Source organism: Symphalangus syndactylus, chromosome 12 (genome assembly GCF_028878055.3).
Source record: "Symphalangus syndactylus isolate Jambi chromosome 12, NHGRI_mSymSyn1-v2.1_pri, whole genome shotgun sequence".
Taxonomy (NCBI): domain Eukaryota; kingdom Metazoa; phylum Chordata; class Mammalia; order Primates; family Hylobatidae; genus Symphalangus; species Symphalangus syndactylus.
Window position 1 is genome coordinate 144,283,819 of NC_072441.2, and position 26,923 is coordinate 144,310,741.

A 26,923-nucleotide genomic window follows, 5' to 3' on the forward strand; every position below is an offset into this window, starting at 1 on the left:
CTTGAACTAATAACTGCATCCAGTAAGGCAGGGTCTATAATGGCCTATAGCAACTTCAGGGATGGAGTAAGAGAAGGGGCCAGTCACAGAGTTAGTAGGAGCCACTAGGCAGGCAACATAATAGTCATCCACTAAAACAAAATTCCTGCACGTGGCCTGCAAAACAGTGAAGGGAAAGTTGCTGTAAAATCAAAGCAATGGCATAAATCACCAGGAACAGAGAAATACCAGAGGCTCCCCTTGGAGGGGAAGGGGAGAGCTGTACCATCTCGGGTGGGCTTGACTTCAGAGCCCAGCCCTCTGAGCTGGGGCCCCAGTCCTATGTGAGCATCCCCTTTGATCACTACACCGACCTGGAAAAAAGTAATTCCCAGGCTTTTCCATGGCCTGAGTGAACATCGATTGGTGCTGCCTGCCAGGCCCCTTCTTTGCGGGTGTTTCTGGTGGGGACCAGCTGGTCACATAACCCAAGCAAGGCCAATCAGAATCCTTCTCCCGGTCTTTCCTTTAGAGACACCCAAAGCCACGGCCCCATCCAAGAGAACAGACATCCCATGACAAGAGTGCAGCATCCCCCTGCCTGGTCCCAGCCACCCCAGAGTTGGACCTAACTGCAAGCCCTTCCCTTGGTTTGGCTATATTGAGTCAATCAAATCCCTCTTTGAGTAGGTGTATTCACTTCCTGGGACTGTTATAATAAACTACCACAAACTCAGTGGCTTAAGACAACACGAATTTATTCTCTGGAGGCCAAAGTCCAAAGAGAAGACATCAGCAGGACCATGCTCCCTCCTCCTAAGGCTCCTAAGGCTCTAATCCTGTCTTGTCACTGCCAGTTTCTGGTGGGTGCATAACTCTAATCTTTGTCTTTGTCTTCCCACAGCTGTCTCTCTCTCTCTCTCTCTTTCTCTCTCTCTCTCTCTTTGAGATAGGGTCTTGTTCTATCACCCAGTCTGGAGTGCAGTGGTGCAATCATGGCTCACTGTAGCCTTGATCTCTCGGGCTCAAGTGAGTCTCCTACCTCAGCCTCCTGAACAGCTAGGACTACAGGCACATGCCACCACACCCAGCTAATTTTTAAAAATTTTTTGTTGAGACAAGTTCTCGCTATGTTGCCCAGGGTGGTCTCAAACTCCTGACGTCAAGCAATCTTCCTGTTTGGGCCTCCCAAAACACTGAGATTACAGGCATGAGCCACCGCATCTGGCTTCCTTCCATCTCTTATAGGGACACTTGCTGTTGGATTTTTGTTCACAGTTGAATGCCTACCCAGGTAGTAATCCAGAATGATCTTCAGATCTCATCTCATGATCCTTAATTATATATGCAAAATGCTTTTACCAAATGAGGTCACGTTTACAAGTTCTGGGAGGTAGGACATGGCATATCTTTTTTTTTGTGGGGGGGGGCACCATTTAACCCACTATACCAAGCCTATGTCATTTGTAACCAAAAAAAAAAAAAAATCCCTCGTATATGCCCAGGATTAGGCATGGATCAGTCCTCCTCACTGTGCTCTGGTCCTGAACTTTGAAGCAACATTTTAATAACTAACTCCAATCCTTTCTGAGAATGTGATCCATCTCTGAGCCCCAGGTTTTGTTTTCCACCTGTAAAAATGGGGCAAATATCATCTAAATGGTGGTTGAGTGGATTAAATGAAGGGTCATCGGTCAGGCCCAGCCTCACACTTTAAACATCAGAGCTTTTTCCCAGCCTTGACGGTGGACCTGAGCACTCAGGCCACTGTGAAGGAGCAGCCCTGCTTACAAATGAGCCACCTGACACCTGGTTCATTCATCAAATTCCCAGGAGTCCTGGCAGCCTGAGTTCACCCAGACTAGACCCTGTGCACCTGAAAAGAAACAAATTTCTGCTTCTGCAGCGCTGAGGGCTGGAGCCTCTGGCTAAGTCTGTCAGCCTTGTAGAATGACAGGAATCCGAAGGCTGATAAAATGAGGTTGGCAGTCCCATGAAGAAAATCCCAGAGATTAAACCCAAAAAACCCAACACAATATTAATAGCTGTTCCTTATTGTGTACCTCCTGCAAGCCAGGCCCACACTCAGGCCCTTGCCCCCACTCCCTTTTAATCCTCACCACAATCCTATGAGGCAGCTTTCATGATCCCCGTTTCACAGTTGTTGAGGCTCAGAGAGACGAAGCCAGTGATCTAAGGCCACACAGCAGAGTAAATTGTGGAGCCTGAGGCAACTCCGTAACTGTCACCTCAGCCATAAGTGCCTTCCTAGTCTCTCCTCCCAACAAAGGGTGGCATCAGAGCAATTAGCACCACGGTGAGATAGGATTCTGAAATATAAACTGAAGGGCTTTCGCTCACAAAATGTCCTTGTCCCCTTGGTCATTCCTCCATGGACTTTGTCTTGTTCACAGTAGTATGCCCAGTGATTAAAAGAGTGCCTGGCACATACTCTGTACTCAATAAACATTTGTTGAATGAATGAATTCAGTTAGTGAGGGCATTCCGGTGGTTAGTGCCTCAGGGAAGAGATGACGTGATAACACAGACAACAAAGGGATCCTCGTCTGGCCTTTAAAGTGTCAAAACCCTAGGCCCAGACAGAAGACCAAAGAGCTAGGAAAGCACGTGATATATAAGGAAACAGTTCATCCCTGATACTAGAACATACATCTCCTGGCCCTGCCCCTCTGGGAATGACGGGAAGGGGAAGGAGAATCAGAGGGGAAGCAAAAACCAAAAACAAAGCTCTCTGCTTTGTAAAGGCACTTGAAAAACAGAAAGTACTGTAGACATTATAGTAATTACACAGGGGAACCTCGATCCTGCTTCCCCCATCCCATCCCTCCACTGACAATTCTTTCATCAGTCTCCAAATCCATGGGCACTTTTCCTTTTTTTGTAAATTACACATATTTTTTTCCATTCTAAAAATGATGCATGCTCATGATAGAAAATACATAAAAGTTGGCCGGGCGCGGTGGCTCACGCCTGTAATCCCAGCACTTTGGGAGGCCGAGGCGGGCGGATCATGAGGTCAGGAGATCGACACCATCTGGCTAACACAGTGAAACCCTGTCTCTACTAAAAATACAAAAAATAAAAAATTAGCCAGTTGTGGTGGTGGGCACCTGTAGTCCCAGCTATTCGGGAGGCTGAGGCAAGAGAATGGCGTCAACCTGGGAGGCAGAGCTTGCAGTGAGCCGAGATCGCACCACTGCACTCCAGCCTGGGCGACAGAGCGAGACTCCATCTAAAAAAAAAAAAAGAAAAGAAAATACATAAAAGTCGAAGGAAAACAGGAAAAATCTCCTTCAGGTCCATCACTTAATAATAACTAAGATTTTTATGTATTCCCTCCAAACACTTTTAAAAGTTGTGGTGATTTGGGGCCAGGCGTGGTGGCTCATACGTGTAATTCCAGCACTTTGGGAGGCCAAGGCAGGCGGATCACCTGAGGTCAGGATTTCAAGACCAGCCTGGCCAACATGGTGAAACCCCCATCTCCGCTAAAAAAAAAAAATAAATAAATAAATAAATACAAAAATTAGCCAGGTGGGGTGGCGGGTGCGCCTGTGGTCCCGGCTACTTTGGAGGCTGAGGCAGGAGAATCACTTGAACCCAGGAGGCGGAGGGTTTCAGTGAGCCAAGGTAGGGCCACTGCACTCCAGCCTGGGCAACAGAGCAAGACTCCATCTCAAAATAACATAACATAACATAACATAACATAACATAACATAACAACATAACATAACATAACATAACAATAGTTGTGGTGATTTGGTAATATAAAAGCATATATAATTATTTTGAATATCTCTCATTATAATACATTGTCATTGGGAAAAAATAGAACAGAAAGAAAACATAAATATTAAACAGAATCCCCCAATCTCAGACACAATCCAGGTTCCTCCCTCCACCTCCTACTGTTTTCTGGGACTTGTGGTTTTGGTATGAATGTTTTTTAAGGACATATATGGGGAAGGGAAGAGAGGAAGCAACACTTCGTCTTGTCCAAAACAGGATTTATGACTTAGAAACGCAACAACTGCCCATTTTTCTGGTTGCAACGTATCTTCAGTTTCTGAACCAGGAGCAGAAAGTGAGGGGAAAATGAGATATTTACACCTTGCACTTTCTTATCAAGTGCAACAGGGGGTTTAATTCCACTTCTCAACCCACCTCCATCACTTCCTAATCTGTGGGAAGTCTTGATTCTGGCCATGGGTTGATTTTCAATGCTGGTTTTCAGTGTCTTTCTTAGAGAGTTTTTGTCTTTTTCTGGGTCTTCACAGGTATGTTAGTGGGTGTATCACTAACTGCTTGCTAGGATCCACTTTACGTATTGACAAATTATAATTTTGTATATTTATGGGGTATAAAGTGATGTTATGTGCAGAGTGTGGAATGAGAAACCCACTGTAAAAGTTCATCCTTATCCTATTTGACTTCTCATGGCATGTCTCCCCAGCGACCACTTCCTCCTGCTCAAAATGCTCACCTCCCTTGATTTCTGTGACACCACGGTCACTGCACTGTCCCTTTGCCTTCTGATCTGTCCTTTTCTGTTCATTTTGCTGGTTCCTCTTCCTCGGCCATCTTTCCCTAGGGTTCATTCTCACTCTCTCTTCCATCCCCTCCATGACTTACACAAGGTTAATTCTCCCTCCCTGATCCATCCCTGCAGCCTCAGGACCACATACTCAGTGGCTTGCTGCACACCTCCCCCTGCTCATCCCTCAGGAATCTGAGATTCCACATGTCCACAGCCTTCTCATCACCTTTCCCGGAATTCGTTCTTCTTGCTGGACTGATGATCTCTCATCCTCTTCCATTCACCCACAAGGGTTGGCTCAGTGTCATCTTTAGCTGTCTCTCCCCTTTACCCCACATACCACTGAGTCCAGCTTAACTTGCTTAGTTTTGCTGGTGGGGGTTGGGGGTTGGTACATTTTCATTGTGAAATAATTTCAGGGCCAGGCATGGTGGCTCACACCTGTAATCCAGGTACTTTGGGAGGTCAAGGCAGGAAGATGGCTCCAGGCCAGGACCTCAAGACCAGTCTTGGCAACACAGCAAGATGTTCTAATATTTCCCTTTTATTTCTTCTGGCAGCGTAAGACCAGCATCTTCTGTTGTTTCTCTCAGCTCTGTTCTTTGAGATTTGACCGTTTTTTCTGTATGAATACTCATTCCTTTATGATTTGTTATTGCATAGTTAGCGGACTTTTCCATGATTTCTGTACATCAGTCTTCAAGGAGAAATATTTATTTGTTTATTTACTTATTTATTTTAGTGTAAACATAACTTTGCAAAAAATTTTATTCGTACATCTTTTTTTTATTTTTATTTTTGTGATGGAGTTTAGCTCTTTGGCCCAGGCTGGAGTTAAATGGCATGATCTTGACTCACTGCAACCTCCACCTCCCAGGTTGAAGCCATTCTCCTGCCTCGGCCTCCCCAGTAACTAGGATTACAGGCACCCGCCCCCAAGCCCAGCTAATTTTTGTATTGTTAATAGAGATGGGGTTTTGCCATGTTGGCTAGGCTGGTTTCGAACTCCTGATCTCAGGTGGTCCACTCACCTCAGCCTCCCAAAGTGCTAGGATTACAGGCGTGAGCCACTGCACCCGATCCATACATAATTTTTTAAAGCTTGATATTTTACTCTCCAGTGATCAGGGCTGATTCTGGCTGATTCCAAGTATTTTTGTGTCAGATTCACCTTACCTAAAACTTCACACTTGAAAAGGACAACTTGGAGTAGGGGGGGAATTGTCATATTCGGCAGAAAACAAAATCTCAACAGATTCTCCCTTTGGATTACCCAGCACTTCAAATGTTGGGGTTCACTCTTCAAGTACCGTCTCTACTGCATGCACAGCTTTGTGTGGTGCAATCATTTTGCGTGGGAAAGTCTTTCCACTGTCACACCCTTATTCTGCAGCATCTGCCACCAGCAAAGTGAGGTTGAAAAGCATGAGCACATTTTTTCCAAAGTTCTGTAAAGTGTCACGCATGGGGGGAAAACGCCAGGTAATCACATAGAATGTCAGAATTGTACTTAGGTTCAGTTTCTTTGCGATCACTCTGCTATCATTGCTTGTTTTGAGTCTACTATTTAAACACAGGGATATGGGATATGACAGGTTGGAGGTGCAAACTGCACCAAAGTTAGCTTGAACAGGAAGAACCAAAATGAATGTACTCTGTAAACAAGCAAATACATTTTGCAGAGTTTACATATACCAGGGCAAAATGTCTACCTGGGAATTCTCCAAATAAACTTCCACTTTGAACCTAACATTTATGAAAAGATAAGTAGTACGAATTTGCTAATTTGAACTATACATATATATGTGTCTATGTATGTGTGTTTATGTATATATGTATATGTATACTGAATATATAATTATATCTTTTTTTTTTTTTTTTTTTTTTTTGAGAAGGAGTCTCGCCCTTTCACCCAGGCTGGAGTGCAGCGGCGCGATCTTGGCTCACTGCAGGCTCCGCCCCCCAGGGTTCACGCCATTCTCCTGCCTCAGCCTCCCGCGTAGCTGGGACTACAGGCGCCCGCCACCTCGCCTGGCTAATTTTTTTTTTGTATTTTTAGTAGAGACGGGGTTTCACCGTGTTAGCCAGGATGGTCTCGATCTCCTGACCTCGTGATCCGCCCACCTCAGCCTCCCAAAGTACTGGGATTACAGGCATGAGCCACCGCGCCCGGCCTGAATATATAATTATATCTAAAAGCAATGGGAGCAATTACTCACAGGTTTTAAGGGAGGACTGTTTTATCACTGAATTGTTGGCACATGGTGATAATAAAAAGCACCTCAATTTTAGTCTGTTTTACTACTTTTAAATTCTTAAAAACACCACTCACTGCCTGCACCCAGACCAGATAATTCCTACCCTTGCTATGTCACTGATTCAGTGCTTCATATCAGGAAGCAGGTGATTGTCAGTTTGTTCCAATATAGGCTGTGTTAACTTTGATCACGTGATGAAGGTGGAGTCCCCTGTAAAGTTACATGTTTCCCTTTGTCACTAATAAGTAACATGAGGAGATACTCTAAGGCCACCCTAATATCCTGTTCCTCATCAGGCTTTCACCCAGGAGTTCTACCACCCTCTGATGATTTTCCAACTCTCATTTCTATATTTAGTCGTTGCATTCTACTGTAAGAAAAAGCATTCCCTTCTCCCTACTTTATTTCCTTATTTATGTCAGTATGGATACAGAGATTCATATTTTTTCAATGGGTGATAGTCTGTTACTATCATTATTTATTTTGGTTTTCAAATTATCCCTGATTTGGCCAGTGGGAGCGTTTTCAGGTTGGTTCCTATGTCCTTCTGACATGTTCCCATCTGATATGATTTTGTTCTGTGTCTCCACCCAAATCTCACCTTGAATTGTAATTCCTGTAATCTCCACGTGTCAAGGGCAGGACAAGGTGGAGGTAATTGGATCATGGGGGCGGTTTCCCCCATGCTGTTCTCGTGATAGTGAGTCTCATGAGATCTGATGGTTTTATGAATCTAGCATTTCCCCTGCTTGCACTTACTCTGTCCTGCCCCTCCGTGAAGCAGGCGCCTGCTTCTCCTTTGCCTTCCGCCATGATTGTAAGTTTCCTGAAGCCTCCCCAGCCATGCAGAGCTGTGAGTCAATTAAACTTCTTTCTTTTATAAATTAGTCAGTCTTGGGTATTTCTTCATAGCAGTGTGAGAACGGACTAATACACTATCATTCTTTTGAGCACTTCCCTACTTTCTGATGTGTACCACTATGTATTATTAAAAACCCATGTGAGTATATGTACCAATAAGTATATGAGTACCAGGAAATGATCTAGGGGACCCCAGAGGGAACATTTGGGGCCCCCATTAGGGCCCACGTGTGGGGTCTTGCCAACAACATTGGAACAGGAGAGAGCAAATCTGAGATCTACCTTTAGCTTTGTCTGCAACTCCCCACCAGAGTGAGTGTGCTGCCACTGTTCTGTCCAGTATAAATACTCTGTCATATAATAATCTATTATTAGTGGTATTTGATAATAGTGCCACAAGCACAAACTGGGGGATGCAGTAGGTGTTATCTGGCTCACAGCGGTACTCCCAGAACTAATTCACCATGTTGGTAGTCTCCATGCCCTCAGCCAGCACCTTCTGGCAAACCACTCCTGCTGGGGCTGCCATAACAAAATGCCATAAGCTGGATGGATTAAACAACAGAAATTCATTTTCTCACAGTTCTGGAGGCTGGAAGTCCAGGATCGAGGCCGCCTACATGGTCCAGTTCTGGTGAGGCCTCTCTCCTCAGCTTGCAGAGGGGGCTTTTCATGGTGTCTCCACATGGCCTTTTCTCTGTGTGCACACATCGAGAGGGAGAGAGGGAGAGAGAGAGAGAACGCTCAGGGGGTGTCTCTTCCTCCTCTTATAAGGACCCCAGTCCTATCGGATTAGGACCCCACCCTTATGACCTCATTTAACCTTAATTACCTCCTTTAAAGGCCCTGTCTCCAAATCCAGTCACACTGGGGGTTAGCGCTTTAACATATGAAGTCTGGGGAGACACAATTCAGTCCCTAACAACTCCCTTCACTCTGGCTACATGACCGTTTCTTTCTAGCTGCATTGATTGGCTGAGGTGCAAGCACCTGACCTAGGCTTGGCCAATCACAGCACCTCACTTTCCTCAGCTATTGTGATTGGTTCAGCCAAGGTCACATGACCCAAAATGGGCATTCCAAAGGATTTTATTTTTCAGTTTGAAGCAGAGATCTCAATTTATTTTTTATTTTTTTATTTTATTTTATTTTATTTTATATTTATTTTATTTTATTTTGAGACACAGCCTCACACTGTCACCCAGGCTGGCGTGCAGTGGGGCACGATCTCAGCTCACTGCAACCTCTGCCTCCCGGGTTCAAGTGATTCTCCTGCCTCAGCCTCCTGAGTAGCTGGGACTACAGGCGCCCGCCACCACGCCTGGCTAATTTTTTTGTATTTTTAGTAGAGACGGGGTTTCACTATGTTGGCCAGGCTGGTCTCCAACGCCTGACCTCTGATCCACCCGCCTTGGCCTCCGAAAGGTGTGGGATTACAGGCGTGAGCCACCACACCCAGCCACAGTTCTTTTTAAATAAAAGGCTAGATAGTAAATATTTTCAGCTTTGGGAGGGAAGGAGTATATGGTCTCTGTGACAACTATCAATCCTGTGTTAAACTCTGCCCTTGGAGGTAAGAGCTCTATGAAGTGATTCCTAGAGTTCATAGATGCTCATTTTTATTAGCATGTGGTTGCAGCGTCTTTAACACAGCCTTCAAGGTTTCTCTGTCCTCAGCAGCGGACGGAGTAAAGAAAGAGAAACCTCTACTCACATACCATTGGCCAGAACTAGTCACATGGCTCCACCTGGCTACAAGGGGCCTGGGAAATGCAGTTTACTTGTGGGCCCAGGAAGAAGAAATGGGTCTGATGTACATCCAGCCATCCTCTGCCAACGACTCCACCACAGACCATCATGAGGACTGAGGGGAAGAATACTGTAAAGACTTAGGACAGCGTCTGGCCCACATAAGCATGCAATAAATGTTAGCTACGATTATTACTGAAGCTTCAGGGGGAAAGAGAAAGCACTCTTTTCCTTTCTGGTGGTAGAGCCATATCCATGTCATCTTGGAGCAGCCTGCAGCCATGGTTGCAACTGTGAGGAGAAGGTCAGCGTAGGGAAGAGATGCTGACACACAGAAAGAGACCAGTGAGATAGTCCTGACTGCACAGAAGTGTTTGTTGCAATCAAGCCTGTCCTTCTGCAGCCTTGGTCAGTCTGCTCTTAACAACAACAGTAACAGTACCCGACATCTATTAAACTGTGTTATGTGCCAGATGCTTCATTAAGCTCTTAACAGATAATATTTTTCTAATTCAAACCGCAACCCATGGCAGGGGGAGGAGTCATTAAATCATTTTAAGGAGTTGATACCAGCATTTAACAAAAATTTTTAAATTTTATTTTTAATCAAAAAATAATTGTATATATTTATGAGGTACGATGTGATGTGTGGTTTTGTTCTGTGGAGTTTTTTTGGAGACAGAATCTCACTCTGTCACCCAGGTTGGAGTGCAATGGTGTGATCTCAGCTCACTGCAACCTCCACCTCACAGGTTCAAGTGATTCTCCTGCCTCAGCCTCCCAAGTAGCTGGGATTACAGGCATGTACCACCACACCCAGCTAATTTTTGTATTTTTAGTAGAGACGGGGTTTCATCATGTTGGTCAGGCTGGTCTTGAACTCCTAATCTCAAGGGGTCTGCCCACCTCAGTGCTGGGATTACAGGTGTGAGCCACTGTGCTTGGCCAAAATGTGATATTTTGATATATGTTTACATAGTACAACGATTAAATAAAGCTAATTAACAAATCCATCACCTCATCTACTTATCATATTTTTGTGGTGAAAACATTGAGTGCCAGCATTTTTAAGAATAAACAAAATAGACTGCACTAGACTAGACTAAACTATAACATAAATTATCAGAGTATATCACATTTAGTAGTAAGGGCAAATATTGTGTGTGTGTGTGTGTATATATATATATAATTTTTTTTTTTTTTAGAGACAGAGTCTTGTTCTGTCACCCAGGCTGGAGGCCACAGTATCTTGAACTCCTGGGTTCAAGCAAGTCTCCTGCCTCAGCCTCTTGAGTAGCTAGCTAGCTAGGACTGCAGGTGCACACCACCACACCTGGCTAATTTTTTTTCATTTTTTGTAGAGACGGGATCTCACTATGTTGCCCTGGCTGGTCTCAAACTCCTGGCCTCAACTGATCCTCCCAAAGCCTCCCAAAGCACTGGGACTGCAGGCATTAGCCACTGCAACCGGCCTATTTTATGAGCGTTTGTCTTCGATTTATGTGTGTGCTGGGTGATGATATAAAGTATGTTTCTCACTGTGGGCTGCAGTCACTGCACTAATTCATTGCACTAATCCAGGCTTCACCTAGTGAAGGAGGTATTACTATGAGCCCATCCTATAGATAGGGAAGGTGAAGCCCTGAGACGTGACCTCACTTGCTGTGGGCTGCACAGTTAGAAGGGGCAACAGTCAGCACTTGCACCCCCACAGTCTGGCTCCTGAATTTCCCTCTAAGGTCTACCCTAACACCCTTCCAATAAATCAGTAACTTCTCTTTCAGCTTAAGCATCTTTAAGTTGGATTTCTGTGCTGTGCAAACCCAAGAGTCCTGACCAATAGAAGGAGGGAGGAACAACATTGACAGGACTGACAAAGGTCTGCTGCTTGACCAAACTCTAGTCAGGCTTTTAAACTTTCTCCTAGGTCCACCCATATGCCCACCCTGGCCTGTCTTCAGCAAGAATCCTGTTAGGTCAGTTTAGCCAGAATTCCCCTTATCTCTGATGTTTCCTCTTAGTAATTTTCCATGCACTGACCCTCACCCTGCTTCTGGGCTATAAATTCCCACTTGCCCATTCCATATTCAGCATTGAGCCCAATCTCACTCCTCCACTACAAAATCCTATTGCAGTGGTCCCTATACCTATAGTGACGGTCCTGAGTAAAGTCTGTCTTACTGTGCTTTAGCAACATGGTGCCTCCATCACAGGTGGCTAACAGAGGAGGGTCAAGCATCTCAAACCTATAACCCGGGACTGCAGGGGGAGTGAGGAAGCCCAATGTTCGACCTCAGCTGAGGCCTCAGCCATTCCCAGGGCTGAACAGCAGGCTCCATACAGAGCAGGAAGCCAGGAGCTGCTCAGAGGGCAGGCAGCTGTGAGGCCTCCTCTGGGAAGCCACTCTTTGATCTCCCTGGCAGCAGAGGGGTCCCACTTCCTGCAGCATAGAATGCCTGCTCTGGAAGGGACCTCAGAGATCGTGGACCCAACCCCATTGGACAGATGGGGGCAATGCTGCCCTGAAAGGTGCAGGCTTTGGTCAAGGCTGCACAGGGAGCCAGTGGACAAGTCAGGACCAGCATCCCGGCCGCCGTGCTGGTCCTGGACCTCCCTGTTCCTCCTGCTTCCTCTCGCTCAACGGGAAGGCAGCGGGGAGGGCCTGCTCCTTCCGATCTCTCTGATGCGAAGGGTCCATTTCCTGCCAAAGCTGGATGAGTTCAAAGGCCCCTGGATGGTCGGGGGATCTGGACAGTACAAGATGGGGCGGGGGGTCTTTAAATCACAAAGACTACTTTCTCCTTTGAGATTTTTTTAAGTGGAAAGAAGCCAATTTCCTAGCATTCCTTCTTCTGATGTAGCCCTTGGCAAAAATGATGACACGGCGTGGGTGGGGAGGGAAGGAAACTTAAGGTATTTGAGCTCCTACTGTATGCTGGGCTCTGTGCCATGTGAATATAACAATCTTTCATGGCAGGTGTTAGTTTACTCATTTCAAAGTTGAGGAAATGGAGATGGAGGGAGGTGAAGTAACTTGTGTAGGGTCACACAGCTAGGATTGGAGCCCAAGTTTCTCTGACTGAGGAGCAGTATTTGACTTTAGGCCACATCAGTACCCTAGGGGTTGTATTCTGGGTAATCCGAGTTCCACTGCCCCATTCATTCTTTCAACAAACACTTGGTGAATGTCTGGTAGGCAGCAAGTGCTTCAAGTATAGGAATAATCATAAAAATAGATGAGATTTATTGAGTACTTCCTATGTGTCAGGCCCCATTCATCCTAAGTGTTTACATGCAGAAACTCATTTAATTCCTGCAACAGTCATATAAGGTGGAAACTATTAAATATCCCCATCTTAAGAGTGAAAGTGAGGCACACAGAGTTGAGAGGAGGCATCCCAGTTCCATATTTAAGAAGTGATGGAGCTGGAAGTCAAACTCTTGTGTGCCAGAGTTCACTCTCTGGACCACGGCACTGCACTACCCTGCCAGAGCTCCAGAGGCACAAAGTCTCGGGGGAAGGCAGACATGACTCCAGGTAACTACAAGAAAGTGTAAAAAGGGGCTGGTCTCGGTGGCTCATGCCTGTAATCCCAACACTTTGGGAGGCCGAGGCAGGCTGATAATTTCAGGTCAGGAGTTCAAGACCAGCCTGGCCAACATGGTGAAACCCCATCTCTACTAAAAATACAAAAATTAGCTGGGCATGGTGGCATGGACATGTAATCCTAGCTACTCAGGAGGCTGAGGCAGGAGGATTGCTTGAACCCGGGAGGCGGACGTTGCAGTGAGCCGAGATTGCACCACTGCACTCCAGCCTGGGCGACAGAGCGAGACTCTGTTTCAAAAACAAAAAAAGTGGGAGAAGGGATGGGTGAGGGAAATGCAGGGCATTGCAGGCATGCAGAGAAAAGGCAGGCAAAAGCCAGAATGGGTGGTCAGGAAAGGCCTCTGAGAGCATGTGACAATGCAATCAATGCCTAAAGAGTGAATCGTAGTTGGTCAGGCAGAAAGGAAAGAGACTATCTCAGGCAGAAGGAGCAATCAGGGGAACTGAAGGATTTTGGTCCGGCTAGGGCTTAGAGTGAGAATGGGAGTACGGAATGGGGAGCTCTGAAGCTGAGGAGGATGGAAAGGAGCAGAGAGCCTGAAGAGTACTGAATGCCACGTTAAGAAGTTTGATTTTTATCCTATGGGCAACTGAGTCTCAGTGCGTGACCCTGGACAAGCCACATAACCTCATGCATTTCAGTTTTCTTCTTAGTAAATTGGGACTAAGAGAACCTATTTTGCATACTTGTAGTTATTCAGTGGAAGAAATGAGATGATGCATTTGTAGTAAGAACCTTACAAATGTTAGTCTCCAGCCTCCACCTCTCCACCACTGAAATGAAGAACAGAGATGCAGTTGAAGAAGCAGACAAGTGTCACAGGAGTGGTGCCGTGTGCCTATCAGGAGGCTTCAAGCAAGGAACAGAAACCCCAAACCCCAACTAAATACGGCTTAAGCCATAAGGAGGTCATTTTCTCACATAATAACAAGAGTATATAAGTTCTGGGATTTGGAAATTTGGTGGCTTAATGATGTCTTCAAGTGGTGTCAGCTTCCTTCCCATACTGTCAATGCCTTGCCTCATGCTAACTAGATGAATGCAGCAGTGTCGGCCACCATCCACAGACATGACAATGTCCAGTGAAAAATGCATTTCCAGCCGGGTGCGGTGGCTCACGCCTGTAATCCCAGCACTTTGGGAGGCTGAGGCAGGCAGATTACTTGTCAGGAGTTTGAGACCAGCCTTGCCCACATGGTGAAGTCTCATCTCTTGCTAAAAAATGCAAACAAAATTAGCCTGGCATGGTGGCGTGAGCCTGTAGTTACTTGGGTGGCTGAGGCAGGAGAATCGCTTGAACCCAGGAGGTGGAGGTTGCAGTGAACTGAGATCACACCACTGCACTCCAGCCTGGGTAACAGAGTGAGACTGTGTCTCAGAAAAAAAAAAAAAAATACATTTCCACTTAGGCATCTTTAAAGGAAGAAAACCTTTCCTGTAGACCCCTTCATCAGACTTCCCCGTAGGTCCCATTGACCAGTATTGGCTTGCATGCCTTTTGCCAAACCAATGTCTGGCAAGGGGAATATAATCATTATGATTGGCTTAGACCAATCATGACTCATGCCCCAATACTGAGGAGTGCCCTGCCCTCTGGGTGCTTGGCCTCAAGGGAAAAGGACCCAAGCAAAACAGGCCTTTCCAGCCAGGAAGAAGGAGGGATGGATTTACATAGGTCATCAACATCATCTGTGACTCCAAGAACCAAGTCCAGGCTCTGGGCAATAACAGTAATTTCAGTTCCCACCTACTAATGGGCTTAGGCTCTAGCAACCTTCTATAGCCCCTGAGGTCAGGACAGGATGAGAAAACATCCTGAGCCTTAGAAGCTGCCTTAGTAGGGCTGAGGGAGCTGAGGTGTGTCCCCTGTACCCCCTTGGTCTAGCTCAGTGCCTCCGGAGGGATCCATCATTCACTCATTCAGTCCACAAATATTAATTGGACATCTATTTTGTAGTGGGGACACAATGATAATCAAAACCCAGCATGGACCCTGCCCTTACTGACCTCACTCTCTAGTTGGGTAGACAACAAAATAACTACACAGGCACGTGTAAAATGACAACTGTGGCAGTTGTGGACTGACAGGTAAGTGGTGCTATGGGAGGAAATATCAGGGAACTTGACCCCAGCAGGGAGATCGGGGACTGTGGATTCCACAGGTATCTTTTGGAGCCCAGGGTCAGCCACTTACTGGCTGTGCAACTTTGCAATGATAATTTGTTTGACATCTCCGTGCCTTGGTCTTCATTGGGAAATAGGTAAAGCAGGAGGAACTGTCTCTTAGGATTAGTAGAAAAAACAAATGAGATGATGTGGCCATCGTGCGATAACTGCAGTTCTAAGAAACCTCATGCAATCAACAATCCAGTAGGATAGCACAATGGCTGTGGCTCTGGCTCAAGCTAGACTGTATGTGTGTGAGGCCCAGCTCCGCTTCCTTCTAACTGTTTGACACTGAGCAATCGTCTCATCTCTCTGTGCCTTGGTTTCCCCATCTGTAAAATGGAGCCAATAACAAACAGCATTGCATGAAACTGAAATAGATCATTATGCAAATCTCTTAGCACGAAGCCATCACATAGTAAGTTCAATAAGCCTTAGTGAAGGTTATTATTATTGTTGTGGTTCTTTTGAAATTAATCATAAAAACGAATGTGAAAATGTGGTTGGGTTAGAGATTTTCAGTCTAGCAACTGCAAAGTCATTTTTCTTGTTGATACCTTAACAATAACAGTGTTTGCCCTGGCAATATGTGTATGGTTATGAAAGTTTTATATCTGTGAGCATCCCTGAGCTTTGATTACATCTAGATTCTCTTTCAGAGTGCTGGCCTTCCTATTTCTAGCACCACCAGCACCGTCAGTAACACACCTTAAGAAGCGGCCATTGTTTGGATAAACAAAGCAAAACCCAGCCAGCAGCCTCACGGCAGCCCAGCCGCAGCTTCCAGGCTGCTTCCAGCTTGCGCTGCTGTATAACCAATCACAAGCCGCAGGATGCAAATCATGTTCCCTAATTGATCCATCAAGGTATGCACAGATCAGGTTATGAAAACTGGCACTGTGGGAGGAATGTCTGCACGTGCGAACACTTAGCACTGGGCCCGACACAGGTGAAGTGTTCCGTGAACATCAGCTATTGTTATCAGTATTATGTATCCTACAGATGGTGGGAGCATCAGACTCTTACAAGCTGGAGAGAGCCATGACTGGTTTTGCTTTTCCTTTCCTTGGTAAAATGACTGTAGCCTCTTTAGGTTATCATGTTATTACTACACCTGCTTCATAGGGTGGGTATGAGGATTCCATGAGTTGGTGCGTGGATATATTTAGAATGGTTCCTGTACAGCATAAGCACTCGGTAACAACCATAATAGCTAATACTCACTGAGAACTTTTCAGGCTTACTTTCCAGATTTAATCCTCGCCACCCACCAATGAGGTAGGTATTAACACCATTCCCAGTTTACAGGTGAGGAAGCTGAGACATTGGAATGTTAAATAACATGCTTAAAGCTACACAGTAAACACAAACATCAGCTGCTATGGTTATAGGTTTTTTTCAAAATAGAGCATTAATCTGAAGAGTCAGTAGAAGCAAGGCTATATGTTAAAAAACAAACAAAAAAACCCAGCTTTTGCATAGAAGAATGCTTCAAGATGTAAATAGTGCTTATCTCTAAATTGTATGCACGTGGGTAGGGATCCCCCCTTTTTTCATCTATCTGTGTCTTCAAAGTTTTCCATTAGCAACATGTATTACTTTTTTATAGGTGAAAAATAATAATTTTTAAATGTGGCCGGGCGCGGTGGCTCACGCTTGTAATCCCAGCACTTTGGGAGGCCGAGGCGGGCGGATCACGAGGTCAGGAGATCGAGACCACGGTGAAACCCCGTCTCTACTAAAAATACAAAAAAATTAGCCGGGCGTGGTGGCGGGCGCCTGTAGTCCCAGCTACTCGGAGAGGCTGAGGCAGGAGAACGGCGTGAACCCGGGAGGCGGAGCTTGCAGTGAGCCGAGATTGCGCCACTGCACTCTAGCCTGGGCGACAGAGCGAGACTCCGTCTCAAAAAAAAAAAAAATTTTTTTTAAATATATGTGGCAAAAGCCTAGATAGACAGAGAGGAGAGGGAGGGACGCGGGTTACTAGACAATTGTAATCGCTAACGGGGAAGAAGGTGGGGTCTGAACCAGCTGTTGACTGGGGGCTGAGGGGAGGAGAGTGTGGATGCAGGTGATTTTAAGAAGGCCAAATAGGGTCAGGAGTGGTGGTTCATGCCTGTAATCCCAGTGCTTTGGGAGGCCAAGGCAGGCAGATCACGAGGTCAGGAGTTCGAGACCAGCCTGGCCAACATGGTGAAACTCCATCTACACTAAAAATACAAAAAACTAGCCGGGTGTGGTGGTGGGCACCTGTGATCCCAGCTACTCGGGAGGCTGAGGCAGGAGGATCACTTGAACCCGGGAGGTGGAGGTTACAGTGAGCTGAGATCATGCCACTGCACTCCACTCCAGCCTGGGCAACAAAGCAAGACTCTGTCTCAAAAAAAAAAAAAAAAAGGAAGGCAGAATAGAAATGACTTTTTGACTGACTGGACATAAGTGAAGGAGCTGCCTGGGATCCATTCATTCATTCCACAGATGGCTAATAAGGTCTTTCTAGAATTCTAGGCACTGTTCCAGGAGCCAGGGCTGCATAAGACAGATAAATCCCAGAGCTCATGGAGCTTCCATTTAAAACTGGGAAAAGATGTCAGTGCGTGTTGGGTCAGATGTTAAGGGTTGTGGAGAAAAGGAAAGAGAGGAGCTAGAGAGTCCGGGGTGGGGTGGAGAGCAGTCAGGGAACCCCACCCCCACCCCCAACCTTCCCAACCCCTACATCACCCTTAGAAACATTTGAACAGAGGCGGAAGGAAATGTGAGAACAAGCCCTACAGATACCTGGAAGAAAACCACTCCTTGCAGAGGAAATGGCAATCGCAAAGGCTTTGCAGCAAGAGCATCTTCAGGGAAGAGCAAGGAAGGCTGGGGCGGCTGCAGAGAGGGAGGGACCGAACAGGCAGTCGGAGATGAAGTTCATTAGCCATAGCCAGGACTTAGACTCTTATTCTGAGGGATGTGGGAAATGGCGGAGGTTTCCAGGAGAGGAATGACAGGCTTGACCTGCATTTTAAAATGGTCACTGAGGCTGCTGCATGGGAAATAGACAAGGCAAAGTTGGAAGCAGGGAGGTCTGTTAGGAGGTCTTTGCAATAATCTTGGAGAGAGATGGTGATGGCTTCCAGAGTGGCAGAGTCACACTGAGGAGTGACTGGATTCTGAATCTTTGAATAGAGCTGACGGCATTTCCTGACTTCTTGGATTGTGGTGCAGAAGAGGAGTCAAGGGTGAGTCCCAAATTTGTGGCCCATGCAACTGGAGGAATGCAATAAACATTTCCTAAGAAGGGAAAGACTGCCTGAGAACCAGATCTGTGGAAGGCAAACCAGAGTTTGGTGTTGGATATGTTGAGTTTGAGATACCTTTTAGATGTCTGTGTGGAGAGGTCAGCTAGACAAGTGGATGGACTGGAAAGAAGTTCAGAGGAAAAGTCAGGACTGGGGACAAAAATTTAGGAGGCCTCAAAGTATAGATGATATTGAAAGCCAGAGTACCAGATAGGAAGGTCTAGGAGTGAGTATAGCAAGGGAAGGATGACTTCCGGGTTTCAGGCTTGGGCAACTGGAAGGATAATTTTCCTTCTTCAGAGATGGAGGGCACAGGAGCAGGAGCAGGTGTGGAGGGGAAGATGATGTGCCTACTTGTGGACACACAGAGTTGGGGTCCTGGAGGACATCACAGAGGGGAAGGGAGTAGCCTGGCTCTAGTCGGATGTAGAGGTCATGAGCTCAGAAGAGAGGGCTGGGCAAAAGCCAGAGCCAGGGGGCAAATGAGGTCCCAACAAATTTATGTAAAAGAAATGCAAATCTCCATAAACCTGAGCCCTTTTCACAATTCCGAGTCAGGGCAAACAGGTGTCAATGCAGGTGTTCTAGGGATTAACAGGAATTTGAACTCACAGGTAAATTTCAACCTTTTCTGAGGAAACACGCTCAGGAAAGAACTGAGTGGAAGAAACAAAAGACCCCTTCCCCCTCCATTTCTGAGCACCATCTGGCTTCTCTAGGGCACCTGAATGAGGGACTCTTGAGAGACTGGAAAGGGATCCAATGGGATAGAAACAGGAATTGTAGAGCCAGGAGTAGGACTGGTGGCCTCTATAATCTGTTGCTACACAGCAAATACCCCCAGCTTGGCAGTACAAAGCAACATTTTTATTAGGCTCATGGATCTGGCAGTCAGGAATTTGGACAGAGCACTGTAGGAATGGTTTATCTCTGCCTCTTGATGTCTAAGGCATTAACTGAGAAGGCTCCAGTGGCTGGGGACTGGAGTCATCTGGGGGTTCCTTCACTCACATGTCTGGCTCCTGGCCTTGGATGGCTGAAGGGCTGGGCTTAGCTGGGAATGTCTCCTTCATGGCCTATACATGGCTTGGGCTTCTCATAGCATGGCAGTTGGGTTCTGAGCAGGAACGTCTAAAGAGTCAGTGTCGAGAGAGAGCCAGGTGGAAGATGCCCAAAGGCCTAGCCTCAGAAGTCACACAGTGTCATTTCCACCATACTCTATTGGTCAAAGCTGACACAAGCCCACTCAATTCAAGGGGATGGGGCATCGACCTCACTTCTTAACAGGAGGAGCTTCAAAGGATTTGTAGCCAATTTTCTTAGTAACAGTTTTATTGAGATATAATTCACGTACCATACGATTCACTCATTTAAAGTATATAGTTCAATGATTTTTAGTATATTTACAGAATTGTGCCATCCATCACCACAACCAATTTTAGAACATTCTTATCACCCCAAAAAAGAAACCTTGTACCCTATAGCTATCACTGTCCCCAATATTCTCATCCCTTCCCTCAGCCCCTGGCAACCAGTAATCTACTTTATATCTTCAGGGATTTGCCGTTTCTGGACATTTCATATAAATGAAACCACATAGTATGTGGTTTTTGTGATTGGCTTATTTCACTTAGCATAATGGGTGTCTTGTTTTGCTTTGTTTTTTGTTTTTGAGACAGAGTCTCAGTCTACGGCCCAGGCTGGAGTGCAGTGGCACAACCCAGGCTCACTGCAACCTCTGCCTCCCAGGTTCAAGCAGTTCTCATGTCACAGCCTCCCAAGTAGCTGGGATTACAGGCATGCACCACCATGCCCAGCTAATATTTGTATTTTTAGTAGCAATGGGATTTCACCACGTTGGCCAGGCTGGTCTTAAACTCCTGACCTCAGGTGATCTGCCCACCTCAGCCTCCCAAAATGCTGGGACTACAGGCGTGAGCCACTGCGCCCAGCCTCGCTTAGCATAACGTTTTCAAGGTCCATCCATATTGTAGCAGGAATCAACACTTCATTACTTTTTATGGCCAAATGATATTTCATTATATGAATACACCACATTTTGTTTATCCATTCATCAGCTGATGGAGATTGGAATTGTTTCTCTTTTTAGGCTATTATGAATAATGCTGCTATGAATATTCATGTGAAAGTTTTGTGGCCAATTTTTAAAAACCATCACTGACTCACAGGCAGGAGCTCCAGGGCTGGTGGACCCCAGACAAGATTTTTACATGTCTTAGCCCTGTGCCCTTCAGAAAAATCATTCAACATTTCTGAGCTCATCTGCAAAATGGGATAACAAAATATTCCTGGACAGGTGAGGATTAATGAGCTCAAGACTGTGAAGTGATTTTTTAAATCCTAAACTGAAAAGCTTTGTAAGAGATCTACATGTTGCCATCCCAACAGTACTCCCTTTCTTGGTAAAAGAACCCTGATTTTGGTCAGGTATCTGCCTCCTGGGGGCTTGACACCCACCCTCCCACCACGGTAGACAAATCACGATCAGTCTAAACCAATCACAATAATCCATTGTCTTTGCCTATTTATGGTTTTGGAATGACCTAGTGATGCATTACTGGTTAATGAGACAGAGGGGGGTCTGCTGGGGAACACTGCAGTAAATGGGTATCTTAGACCTAAAAAACATGCAAAAGAAAAAACCATCCCTTTTTAGCAAGACATCTTCAGGTCTGCTTGTGAAACTGCATAGTAATCAGCTTGCTGAGTGTGATAAAATCTGAAGATTGACAGCAAGTTGATGTCAGCATTGAGCTAACCCTGGAGAAGTCTTGCCTCTGGATGACTTATGTGAGGTAATAAATGTTTTTATTCCTTAAGTCACTTGTAGTTGGGTTTCCTATAACTTGCAATGGAAAACATCCATACTTAAACACATCTCAGTATCTGTCTGTCTGTCCATCTACCCCATTTACTTTCAGAGAGGATTAGTCCTACCTTACAATAAAAGACACAGGGAGAAATCAGTACAAGGGTAAACAAGCAACGATGGGAATTCATGCTTCTGGCATCATGGCATACCAAATACCCTGAATGACCCTTCTGATTAAAAGAGCTATAGTTATTTTAAATATATATATTTTTTAAATAAATCAGTTACATGAATCAGCTTACATTTAAGTAAAAGGAGAGCAACAATACAAAAAGTATAAGTAAGTAAAATATATAATATGTCAGAAGGTAATAATGCATAAAGAAAAATAATTTCAGGAAGAAGGATGAGGAGTAGCAGGTGGAATAAGTGTGTTACCATTTCAAAGGGGTGGCTAAGGTAGGCCTCATTGGAATGGTGACATTTGAGAAAGGACTTAAAGATGATGAGGGCAATAGTTATATAAATGTCTGAGAGAGAAGAATAATAAAGTAGAGGAAACAGCCAGTGTGAAGAGTCTATAGTGTGAAAGTGTCTGGGATGTACAAGGAACAAAAAAGCCAGTATGACTAGAATTAAATGAGTGAAGGGAAGAGTAGAAGATCAGTTCATAGTTGTAATGGATATGGAAATCTAGATGGGCAGTAGTTGTCTTCTGGCTCTTGTGGTTTCTGCGGAGAAGTCCACTGTCAGTCTTATTGTAGATTCTTTGAATATATATCTTTTTCTCTCTGGCCTCTTTTAAGATTTTTCTATTTGGTTTTCAGAAGTTTGACTATTGTGTGCCTGAATGTGGTTTTCTTTGTATTCATTCTGTCTAGAGTTCATAATTCTTAATGCATCTTATGACTTGATATCTTTCTTCAGTTTTGGAAATTCTCAACCATCATCTCTTCAAATATTGTATCTGCCCTATTTTCTCTTTCCTTTCACTTTGAGATTCCAATTATACATAATTTAGACATGTCCATGTGTTTCATGTGTCTCTTACATTGTTGTCTCTTAAAGATGTCTTACAATTATAGGTCTCTTCCAATTATACATAATTTAGACATGTCCACTGTGTTTCATGTGTCTCTTACATTGTTATCTCCTTTAGATCTCTTGCAATTATAGATCCTTCCAATTATGTAAGAGACACATAAAACACAGAGGATACATTTAAATTATGTATCTCTTATACATAACAGTGTAAGAGACACAATGTTATTTGTATTTTTGCATCCTTTACACTCTCCTTACTTAGGTCTGGAAATTTTCTCTTGGTCTATTTCCAGTTCACTAATTCTCTCTTCAGTTGTGTCTGATCTGTTGCCAAACCCATCTATTGAGTTTTTTTTATTTCAATTGCTATACTTTTTAGTTCTAGAGTTCATTTTTAATAATTTCTATAGTTTCCAATTCTCTGCTGAAATTTCCCATCTTTCCATTTAATTTGTTTATCACTGTTACTTTAAAGTCTGATAGTGCCAATATCTGGACTCCTATGGGTCTCTTTCTATGATTTTTTTTCTCTTGATATTTTGCTAAATTCATGTCTCTTTGCATGTTCAGTAACTTTTGATAAATTTTAACATTGTGTATGAAAAATGTAGAGATAATTTGAAACTCTGGATCATGTTCTTTTTCTCAAGAGAAGATACACTTTTACTTGTGACAGGTAGTAGAGACAGATCACCTTAATGCAGTCAGGGACTAAGCTGATCCAAAGCTGGTCTTCAGTCTCTTTTTTTTTTTTTTTTTTTTTTTCCTGAGACGGAGTTTCACTCTTTTTGCCCAGGCTGGAGTGTAGTGATGTGATCTTGGCTCACTGCAGCCTCCATCTCCCAGGTTCAAGTGATTCTCCCGCCTCAACCTCTCAAGTAGCTGGAACTCCAGATGCATGCCACGACGTCCAGCTAATTTTTGTATTTTTAGTAGAGACAGGGTTTCACCATGTTGGCTAGGCTGATCTTGAACTCCTGACCTCAGATGACTCACCCGCCTTGGCCTCCCAAAGTGCTGCGATTACAGGCGTGAGCCACCATGCCCAGCCTGGTCTTCAGTCTTTATGATGGCTAATCTACTTCTAATTCACCCAAAATTACAAACTGTGAAAACTGCTATGAAGGAGGAAAATGGTAATAGAACAGAGAGTAATTTGGGATGGGAGAGAGAAGTATATGCAGCTTTAGCTAAGTGTATTAGTCCACTTTCATGCTGCTGATAAAGACATACCTGAGACTGGGCAATTTACAAAAGAAAGAGGTTTATCGGACTTACAGTTCCACATGGGTGGGGAGGCCTCACAATCATGGCAGAAGGTAAAAGGCCCATCTCACAGGGCAGCAGACAAGAGAAGAGAGCTTGTGCAGGGAAACTCCTGTATTTTTTTGTTTTTTGTTTTTTTGAGACAGAGTCTTGCTCTATCACCAGGTTGGAGTGCAGTGGTTCAATCTTGGCTCACTGTAAGCTCTGCTTCCTGGTTTCAAGTGATTCTCCTGCCTCAGCTTCCTGAGTAGCTGGGACTACAGGCACATGCCACAACACCCAGCTAATTTTTGTATTTTTAGTCGAGACAGGGTTTCACCATGTTGTCCAGGATGGTCTCGATCTCCTGACCTCGTGATCCACCCACCTTGGCCTCCCAAAGTGCTGGGATTACAGGTGTGAGCCACCGCGCCCAGCTGGGAAACTCCTGTTTTTAAAACCATCAGATCTCATGAGACTTATTCACTATCAAGAGAACAGCACAGAAAAGACCTGCCCCCATGATTCAATTACCTCCCACCAGGTCCCTCTCACAACACTTGGGAATGAGATTTGGGTGGGGACACAGCCAAACCACATCACTAGGGTACTCAAAGAAGGCCTCTATGAGAGGTAACACTTGACTGCCAAACTGAATGATGAGAAGGAAACAGCCATGTGAAGAAGTAGGTTCTTCCAGACAGATTACACGCAAATGCAAGTGCCCTGAGGCTGAAAAGAGCTTGGCAGCTTTGTGCAATAGAAAGAAGGCAGGATGACACTACAAGGTAGATAAGAGCTAGCTATTAGAAGTCCTGGCAAAGAGTGTAGATTTCAGGCACAGTAGGAAATTACTGGAAAATTTTACACAAGCAGTGGCATGATGGGATTCATGTTTTTAAAAGATCACTCTGGCTGTGAATGTGGAGAAATATTCATAGCAAACAAAACTTGAAGCAAGGAGGTCAGTGATGTGACTATTTGCAGTAATGTAGATGAGAGATGGTGGCAGCCTGGACTAGGGTGCACTGCAAATGAAGAGAAATAGATGGATTTGAGATATATTTTGGAAGTGGGATTTACAAGGCTTGTTTCTAGGTTAGAAATAGGGTTGGTGGCCGGGCGCAGTGGCTCAAGGCTGTAATCCCAGCACTTTGTGAGGCCGAGGCAGGCGGATCACGAGGTCAGGAGATCAAGACCATCCTGGCTAACACAGTGAAACCCCGTCTCTACTAAAAATACAAAAAATTAGCCGGGCGTGTTGGCAGGCACCTGTAGTCCCAGCTACTCGGGAGGCTGAGGCAGGAGAATGGCGTGAACCCGGGAGGCAGAGCTTGCAGTGAGCCGAGATCGTGCCACTGCACTCCAGCCTGGGGGACAGAGAAAGACTCCATCTCAAAAGAAAAAAAAAATCAATAGGGTGGGTGGGGGGCCAAAAGGACTTGAGCAATTTGACGGATGGAGGTGGGGAAGTATGGGGAAGGTATAGTTTTGGAGATAAAGGTCAAGCATTCTATTCTGATGCCATTTCCATGGTATACAAACAGCATTAATTTGGCGTCTTTTGGTTGCAAGTGTCAAACTGGCTCAAGCAAACATGAGAAATTGTAGGCTGGTACTCTTGGGAAACACAGGCTCATGGACAGCTCATGAGCCTATACTGGGCACTATAACTGTCCCCAGAACACACATAGTACCTCACTCTTTCTTTCTGTCTCCTTGTCCACCTCTTCCTCCTCCACCTGCTTCTCCTTTTTCCCTCTACCTTCTTTGCTGGGATGATTTAATCTTGGAGTGGGTGCAGCCACACCCCACCCATGGAGGAAACTGTCCACAGTAGGAAGAAAGGCAGCCTTCCCACAGCCAATCCACTGCACCCTACTGCCCCATCGTTCATGCTGGGTGAGATTAGCCATCTGTTTAACCCTCTAGGAACAGACCGGACACACCTTAACGTTAAGGACCAGTTGTCGCTTCCTCTGAAACACCAGCTTAGTGAAATGAAAAATGAATTGTCTTTGGAATGAGCCAGTACCTGGCTCTGACATTTAGTAGTTGCTTGGCCTTGGACAACTCACTTAACCTCTCTGAGACTTACTTTCCTCATGTATAAACTAGTGATTACAAATATATACTTGGGCAAGCTGTGAGGGTTAAATAAGATCTTGATGAGAAATGCCTGGTGTAGTTTGGGCACTCTATGTTTTGATAGCTATGGATATACAAAGACGGCAGCAACCCTGTGGGTATAATCTTGGCGATGTGGGCGTGGATGAGTGAGGCTGGACCGGTTCCTGGCAGCAGGGAGGAAAAGCCAGTTTGGGACAGGGGTACCTAAAACTCACTGTGCAGTTTCCTTGGGCAGGCCCACCCCAAACCTGGCCTCAGCCCAAGCCTGCCTGGTGGGGGCCCTTCCCAGGATCCGCACCCACAGTCAGGACAGGTCCTGGCCCGTACCTCACTCCTCTGCCTGCAGCTGGGGTTTGCTTAAGCCTCTTACATTCCAGAGGGATTGATAAGATTCCGGAAGCCACACCCACCACCCACTGCCAACCCCAGGGTTAGGAGAGAAACACTGGGTCTTGCCCTCCACGCCACGGGCTGATGGTCGGCACCCCGCCCCCCAGCGCCACCATTCACATACACACATGGCCCTGTATCTTCTTCCCAGAACAGCACAACTTTAAGGAACTCCAAGAAGGCCTGCCACCCTCTTTCTGGTGACACTTGCCCTGTCAATCTGATGGGCCACACCCTTCCACATTCCCCACAGAGCACCAACCAGTTTCATTCCTTTCCTCCTCACGAAACCCACAAATTAAAAGAACTTGCCCAGAATTCGTGGCATGAGGAGAACCATGGCTATAGGGTGACCTAACGGTGGCTGAATGTACCCACATCCGCTGGGTTGCTTCACCCAGATTATAGCTCCAAAGACTCTGGGTTCCTGGGACCCCATGTTGGAAACCACTGTTGGACAGACGGGGAAACTGAGGACCAGAGAGCAAAAGGAAGTCGCCCAAGTCACAGTCAGGCCTGACTGGGCAGAGGTAGAACCCAGGCCTGCAATGCTGCAAGCCAGACAGACTCCCGAGGCCTCTGCCCTCAGGACAAATCAGCCGCAGATGGCGCCTCCACACGCACAGAGGCACCTTCTGGTGGGTGCATGACATAGTCCAGCATGACTGTTGGGGGATGGGTTTGAAGGAACCGGGGGCAAACAGATGGTTCTGCCCTGACTCCCTGACTCCTCAGTGTGGCCTAGGACAAGTGACTTAACCTCTCTGAGCTTCTGTGTCCACATCTTAAAGTGGAGATCAATCACAAGGTAACTG

General features: G+C 45.5%; 1 protein-coding gene across 3 annotated transcripts in view; it reads right to left on the bottom strand.

The window, feature by feature from the left end:
- Positions 1-26,923, bottom strand: part of ZNF362 (zinc finger protein 362) — a 175,750-nt gene that overhangs the window by 53,151 nt on the left and 95,676 nt on the right. The window contains exons 1-2 of one of the 3 annotated variants that reach the window (XM_063627979.1): positions 8,489-8,618; positions 8,238-8,353 (exon numbers count right to left, since the gene is read on the bottom strand). The gene's annotated coding sequence lies outside the window, so the exon portion shown is untranslated. Of the gene's footprint in view, positions 1-8,237; positions 8,354-8,488; positions 8,619-26,923 lie in introns of those variants that run through there. The other 2 variants (XM_055254918.2, XM_063627980.1) reach the window with 2 other exon arrangements.